Here is a 7,500-nt window from a genome sequence, read left to right as displayed (position 1 = left end):
CATTTGACGCCCCTTTGACTCCTCCACACCAGGGCAGTCACTTTGTCCCAGCTGATTGACACTCGTTCATTTTGGTTCCCTATTGAAAGCTGCATTATGTCATTTGACATGTCACATAGGACTAGACAGAACACGGCCAAGCTAAGTAATTATTAATAAAAGCGGGAGGAACGAACATGAGTAATCTGACGCTGAAGCGCCACAGCGGCCTGCTTCTCTTGTTAAACTGTTGCACGAAAGCAAATGTCAAGCTGAAGCAAGAAAAATCTTAGTGATTGATAATAAAAGCTAGAGGAACAAACATAAATCACCTGGTGTCGCAGCGCAGTGCATCCCGTGCATCAACCTACTTCTCGCTCGCTTTCTATTAAATCCATCCTCACTCTCTCTTTGCTTAATTTTCTCTCCCCCCCCCTCTCTCTCCTCTCTTTTTCGCTCTCTCCCTCTCTCCCTCCCTCCCTCCCTCTCTCCTAATTTATTAATCTACGTATATATATATATATATATATATATATATATATATAAATACACAAATATATATACATACATATATATACCTGCTAAACCCTGTCAGTGCTTACGATTTACTTATTTTCAAGACTACTGGCCAAAAGTGTCCAACCAATATATCAAAGATATCCTTAAACTAACAGTAACCCACATAGTCTTGATATAACACGTGTTAGTTATATCAGATTCCGGCATTGCCTAATTAAACCTTCCCCTTTATATGGGGTGTGGAGAGGAATGGGGAGTTAAATACAAATACTCACATGCTTTTGGAAGAACGTCAAAGAATGCTGCTCGTTGCAAATTCCGTTATGCCATTTTTGCTTACAGAACCATTCCATTCTATAAACGGATGTAGAATAAAAAATACAATTATACACACACACACACACACACACACACACACACACACACACACATATATATATATATATATATATATATATATATATATATATATATATACTTTACTCAGGTAAAGAGGATGACTGGTTGATTTAGCCAAAGTGAAAAAAAGGGAATTTTATCAGTGTCAGTATCAATACAAAGAATAACCTTTTAAACCAACACAGACAATACTAATAGACCCAAAGGTATAGATTGCCTTATTGTGCATTTAGTTTCTAACCATATCTTAATACTTTCTGGCTAACATCATTTCACAGTTGATTATTCTCTTTGCTGTTATTTCTATATCATTTTAGCAATGCCATGAATGTCGATTAATATCTGTAATCCAGGTGTTATATTTCTTTTAAAGAAATGGGTACTTCGAAACGAGGAGGAATAAAAGAGAAAAATCTGAATCTGTTCAAAATAAAAGAATAATTGCTTTGGAGTCTAAATAACTACTTATGTGTTGGAGATGCGGGGTATCGATCCCCGTACCTCTCACATGCTAAGCGAGCGCTCTACCACTTGAGCTACATCCCCATGTTAAAATTATTCTTGATAAAGCGTTTTCAGAAAAGTCAAATCTGTACAAGTAAGTTTGGTGTAAAGGAAAACGCAAACCATTTCCTTGTAAGATAAAAGAAACATTTTTTCCATTTACAGATAATTTTTTTCTATTTTTTCTTCTTTTTCCTTTTCATGTATGTATTTACGTGTTTTTTTTTTCATAAATATTTCCATCTGTTACCAAACATCATCCTGTGTCGGTTTGTTTACTTTTTTGTACTGATATTTGTTGGAAAGGAAATACATAGACTAACAAGTGAACGAGTCCAATATCAACTTGATTATGCTCTACTCTTCACCATTGCAAAGCAAAATATTATCACAATATTGGCGATTTGATGTGAAAAACGTGGGTTCTGTGTAATTTGTTGATACTAAAAGAACAAGTTGAGATTTCCATATAGCAATCTCCAATTAACATGCAAATATATGCGGCTTTATATATGCGTTGTGATTATTAATATGGAATCTATTTGGCATATTCCCCTATTTTGGGTATACTGTCTCTATAATTCAATATAGGGAATATCCGTTTAATGATACAGTTGCATCTAAAGTTTTCTATTTATTATATCACCTTTGAAATGATAATGTATCACTTCTTTCAAAAATCTATGTTATTTTTGTCCGATATATTTACTTTTATCTTCTTTGTAAACTTGTTATTTTTTGTCCATACCTTTGAATGAAAACTGAGAAATGTTCTATATTAATGGTGAGGAATGGCCGGGTCGGTGGTTGTTTTTATTGAGTTTTAGAAATAAATAAATTAAAGGAAGAATACTACGTAATAAATAAATTATCATGATAATGGTAACAATGATAATAATGATAACCATAATATCAAAACAATGATGATGATAATCATAATCATAAGCATAAAAAGTATTAATAATACTGGCAATGACAACAATAGTATTGATATTAATAATAATAACATTTTAGATTATAATTTGAATCATTCTTTTAAATCCAAAACACGAACAAGGATATATAATTAAAACGTGGTTATGAATCTCTATAAGATGTGAGAGAAGAATCGGAAAAGAACTCTTGAATTTTTAGAAAATGCATGTTTCTTGTTATTATTGCTATTATCATCATTATGTTATAATCTTTATCATTATTATTACCATTGCTATTATCATCATTATGTTATCATCTTTATCCTTATTATTGCCATTGTTATTATCATTATTATTGTTACTATCATCGTTATCATTATCATTATAAGATCCTGTGTTGTTGTTGTTTTTTCTCTCTCTTCTGTTACTTCTCTTCTTCCTTTCTTCCTCCTGCATATGATAATAATGATATGATATGATAATGATATATATGATAATAATGATAACCATAATATCAAAACAATAATGATGATGATAGTAATCATAATCCTAATCATTAAAAGTAATAATAATGATAATAATAATCTTGATAAAAACAATCTTAATCTTTAATCTTCGACAAATTCTACAACAAAATATCATGAAACAAGGAATAACACCAACATCAGATAAAGTCTGACCCAAAGAATCAATCAGCCCTTTTTTTATATCACTATTCTTGTCCCTGAAATAGTCGTTGATAATAAAGACATGAGAATGAATCCCCTCCTTTTCTGTACCTGTAACTGCTCAAATTCCATCTCTGTTTGGAGGATATCCCCAGTTGCTTTAGAAAAGAGTCTATGGCTTTGTCCCGCTGTTGATGTAGAGATTTTTTTTCACGTTGGAGGTAAATATAAGCCGATTCTGTGGGCCAGGGAGATGGCGCACTTGCAGCTAAGAACTGGGGGAATGTGTGATTATGATACGAACTTATCAAAAGTGTCTTTAAAATGTTCACTTAAAGTAGGTCCCACTGGCGGCAGACCAGTGTATCCCCTGGATGTAGTGTACATGTGTAGAGTGACACGCTTGGTGTGACAGGCGACGGTCTTTCCAAAATGCTGTTGATCACAGGAAGAGCAAAGAACAGCATATGTACCCACCTCTGAAGAAGCGGAAGGACAAGTGTGGATGAGGCTGGCGACGGGAGAGCCTATAGTTTACATTAAACGATTCAGGTACTATGATGAAGTATACTTACTCAGTGTAGAGCAGGTTGAGAACAGTCAGGTGAGGAGTCTCTGTAGGAGGAGAGTCATTGTAGAAGGCGCGACACGCCCTGGACCGACGTAAGAACAGTCGATCTTTCCTCCCAAATACTGGGGATCAAGATGCCGAGGGAACGAAGGACCAGAAATAAAACATTTCTCTTGACATCGGACATGTGGTACAAGGAGAAGCGTATGTAAATCCCGGTGTGCATCTGTTTCCCGTACAATGAAAAGGAGAACCGGTCAGCAGAGCGATGAATTAGGGCATCTTGCAGTTGCAACCATTCACAATTTTGGGAGGAGTTAACTTTTATTCCCTCACGTAAGTTCAGAAAACATGAAAGGAAATACAAAAAGAGATTATTCATTATTGCGTGTCTTCCCATTCTCATGACAAAACTCGTGAGTTTTGTCTTTATGAAAATGCATAGTTTTTACACATCCCGACTATTGTGCTTCTGAATGAGATGAAACCAGTCTAATTATCAATGGTAAAAAATCCTTGTGTGAGAAAACAAAGGCCCTTTTTCACTCGTGTTTTTTCCACTTTTTAAAACTAAAACTCAACATCTCTCCCTCAACTAAGAGTAAAGAGTAAAGAACAGACATTCCTAGTTAGGAAATGGTTCCCTTACGCCAACGACGAAACATTCTTGATTGCGAAAACTCTTATTGATATGAAAGTCAGAAAAATACATATATATAAAACAGAAATGATTATGATTAAAGAATCTTAGATTATAGCAAACTGTAAGTTCTACGAAATCTCTAATATTTAACTCCTGCTTGCTGCTGTTGTAATTCAGATATCCTTTTAAGCAATCTCTTAGAAATATTTCCTGACTAAAACGGTATTTCAAATGAAGATCAAAGCATCGATGTGGCATGAAAATCCAAGTAAAATCATTAGTTATTGGAGATGCGGGGTATCGATCCCCGTACCTCTCACATGCTAAGCGAGCGCTCTACCACTTGAGCTACATCCCCTTAAGTGGTATGTGTGTTTTTCTGCTTTTTGACAAAGTGACAAGTGACAAGCAGACAAAACGAGGTGGCAGTGTCGATCACCGTTACTTTCGCCTCTCACAGTGCTCTCAGGGTCTAGAGTCTCTATCCTGGAGGAGTAGCGACGACTCAAGATTTGACGCCCCTTTGACTCCTCCACATCAGGGCAGTCACTTTGTCCCAGCTTACTGACACTCGTTCATTTTGGTTCCCTATTGAAAGCTGCATTGTGACATTTGACATGTCACATAGGGCTAGACAAAACACACCCAAGCTAAGTAATTATTAATAAAAGCGGGAGGAACGAATCTGACGCCGAAGAGCCATAGCGGCCTGCTTCTCTCTTGTTAAACTGTTGCACGAAAGCAAATGTCAAGCTGAAGCAAGAAAAAGCTTAGTAATTGATAATAAAAGTTGATAAATCATCTGGTGTCGCAGCGCAGTGCATCCCGTGCATTAGCCTACTTCTCGCTCGCTTTCTATTAAATCAATCCTCACTCTCTCTTTCTATATCATTCTCTCTCTCCATCTTTTCTATATTATTCTCTCTCTCCTTCTTCTTTTCTATATAATTCTCTCTCTCTCTCTCTCTCTTGCTGGTGCAAATTCGCAGTGCTTGCTGTGAATATTGAGGAAAACATTTAATAGAAGCCGACATGGAATGGGCAATAGGATTTTTACGAAAACTCTACCTTCCTCTTCTTTTCCTTTATTCCCATTCCAATTATGGCAGTCGGTTCGAAGAAAGTTATCCCGACTCGAGAAGTATTTCAAGGGAAAAATCCTAGCCATGAGATCAAAATTCTAGAACTGCATTCGTGTTAAAAAGGTTATTGTTGTTGTTTGGAGATGCGGGGTATCGATCCCCGTACCTCTCACATGCTAAGCGAGCGCTCTACCACTTGAGCTACATCCCCTTAAGTGGTGCGTGTGTTTTTCTGCCTTTTTACAAGGTGGCAAGTGGCAAGCAGACAAAGCAAAGTAGCAGTGTTTTATTGTTAGCAGACCAGAGGGATTTTTTTTTCTTTCTAGGGCGGGATGAGGGGGAGGCATTTAATATGGAAAGCGGTATGTTTCTGCTTCATATACACTAAAAATGCAAAAGCTGTGGTTTCCTTACAATTAACTCACCTGAAAGTCGTATCGGGTGCACATCGATCACTTTTGCTTCATGTTGCATGTCTCACTATTGTCCATTTCTTAAGACGTTTTTGAGGATGCCCAAACAATGAAGACTTCTCCCAAAAGAAAAAAAAGTGCTTTATTCACTTGGTTAGTCGTAATCTTAAATAGTTGAAGATAAGGCTACCTTCTTTCCATTCCATTCAGAAAGACAATGGTTAGGACGTGTTCATTCCAGTTATGTTTATCTCTTCCAATTCTCATGACAAAACCCGCAAGTTTTATCTTTATGAAATGCACTGCTTTTAAGAGCTATACCATCCCGACTACTGTGTTTCTGAATGAGATGAAACCAGTCTAATTTTCAATGGTAAAAAATCCCTGTGTGAGAAAGCAAAGGTACTTTTTCACTCGTGTTTTTCCCACTTTTTAAAACTAAAACTCAAAATCTCTCCATCAACTAAGAGTATAGAGTAAAGAAATGATTAAGAAATGGTTCCCTTACGCCAACGATGAAACATTCTTGATAGCGAAAACTCTTATTGATATGAAAGTCAGAAAAAATACATATCTGTAAACCGGAAATGATTATGATTAAAAATCGTAGATTATAGCAACCAATAAGTTTTATTAAATCTCTAATATTACTCCTGATTGCTGTTGTTTCAATTCCAATATCCCTTTTAGCAATCTCTTAGAACTATTTCCTGACTAAAACGGTATTTCAAGTGAAGATCAAAGCATCGATGTGAGATGAAAATCCAAGTAAAATCATTAGTTATTGGAGATGCGGGGTATCGATCCCCGTACCTCTCACATGCTAAGCGAGCGCTCTACCACTTGAGCTACATCCCCTTAAGTGGTGACTGTGTTTTTCTGCTTTTTTACAAAGTGGCAAGTGACAAGCAGACAAAACAAGGTAGCAGTGTCGATCACCGTTACTTTCGCGGTGCTACCAGCGTGTCATTTGACATGTCACATAGGGCTAGACTAAACACAGCCAAGCTAAGTAATTATTGATAAAAGCGGGAGGAACGAACATAAGTAATCTGACGCCGAAACACCACAGCGGCCTGCTTCTCTCTTGTTAAACTGTTGCACGAAAGCAAATGTCAAGCTGAAGCAAGAAAAAAGCTTAGTAATTGATAATAAAAGCTAGAGGAACAAACATAAATCATCAGGTGTCGCAGCGCAGTGCATCCCGTGCATTAGCCTACTTCTCGCTCGCTTTCTTTTAAATCCATCCTCACTCTCTCTGCTTAATTCACTCTCTCTCCCCCCCCCCCTCTCTTTCCTTTTTTTCATATCATTCTCTCTCTTTCTTAATCTATCTCCCCCCCCTCTCTCTCTCTCCTAATCTATCTATTTATCTACGTCTATATATATATATATATATATATATATATATATATATATATATATATATACCTGATAAATCCTGTCAGTGCTTACGATTCACTTAGTTTCAAGATTGCTGGTCAAAAGTGTCCAATCAATATATCAAAGATATCCTTAAACTAATAGCAACCCACATATTCTTAATATAACACGTGTTGGTTACATCAGATTCCGGCAATGTCTAATTAAACCTTCCCCATTATTTGGCGTGGGGGGGGGGGGGTTAAATGCATATACTTATATATTTTTTGAAGAATGTCAAAGAATGCTTCTCGTTGCAAATTCCGTTATGTTATTCTTATATACAGAACGGATTTATGATAAAAATAATGCAATTATATATACATACTTTATTCAAGTAAAGAGGTTGACTGGTTAATTAGGGCAAAGTGAAAAATGGAATTTTA

The 7,500-nt window shown here is 36.2% G+C and overlaps 4 non-coding genes across 4 annotated transcripts; all 4 read right to left on the bottom strand.

Moving 5' to 3' along the window:
- Positions 1-1,370: 1,370 nt before the first annotated feature.
- On the bottom strand, positions 1,371-1,443 carry TRNAA-AGC (transfer RNA alanine (anticodon AGC)). Its single transcript has one exon. It is a non-coding gene; the product is annotated as a tRNA-Ala (tRNA).
- Positions 1,444-4,482: 3,039 nt separating this feature from the next.
- Positions 4,483-4,555, bottom strand: TRNAA-AGC (transfer RNA alanine (anticodon AGC)). The gene has a single exon. It is a non-coding gene; the product is annotated as a tRNA-Ala (tRNA).
- Positions 4,556-5,417: 862 nt separating this feature from the next.
- On the bottom strand, positions 5,418-5,490 carry TRNAA-AGC (transfer RNA alanine (anticodon AGC)). Its single transcript has one exon. It is a non-coding gene; the product is annotated as a tRNA-Ala (tRNA).
- A 987-nt stretch (positions 5,491-6,477) lies between these two features.
- Positions 6,478-6,550, bottom strand: TRNAA-AGC (transfer RNA alanine (anticodon AGC)). The gene has a single exon. It is a non-coding gene; the product is annotated as a tRNA-Ala (tRNA).
- Between the last annotated feature and the right edge of the window lie 950 nt (positions 6,551-7,500).

Source organism: Penaeus japonicus, unplaced genomic scaffold, assembly GCF_977035675.1.
Source record: "Penaeus japonicus unplaced genomic scaffold, GWHDUDI00000001_assembly GWHDUDI00000033, whole genome shotgun sequence".
Classification (NCBI taxonomy): Eukaryota; Metazoa; Arthropoda; class Malacostraca; order Decapoda; family Penaeidae; genus Penaeus; species Penaeus japonicus.
Note: the sequence above shows the minus strand (reverse complement) of the source record. Positions and strands in the feature narration are given on the sequence as shown.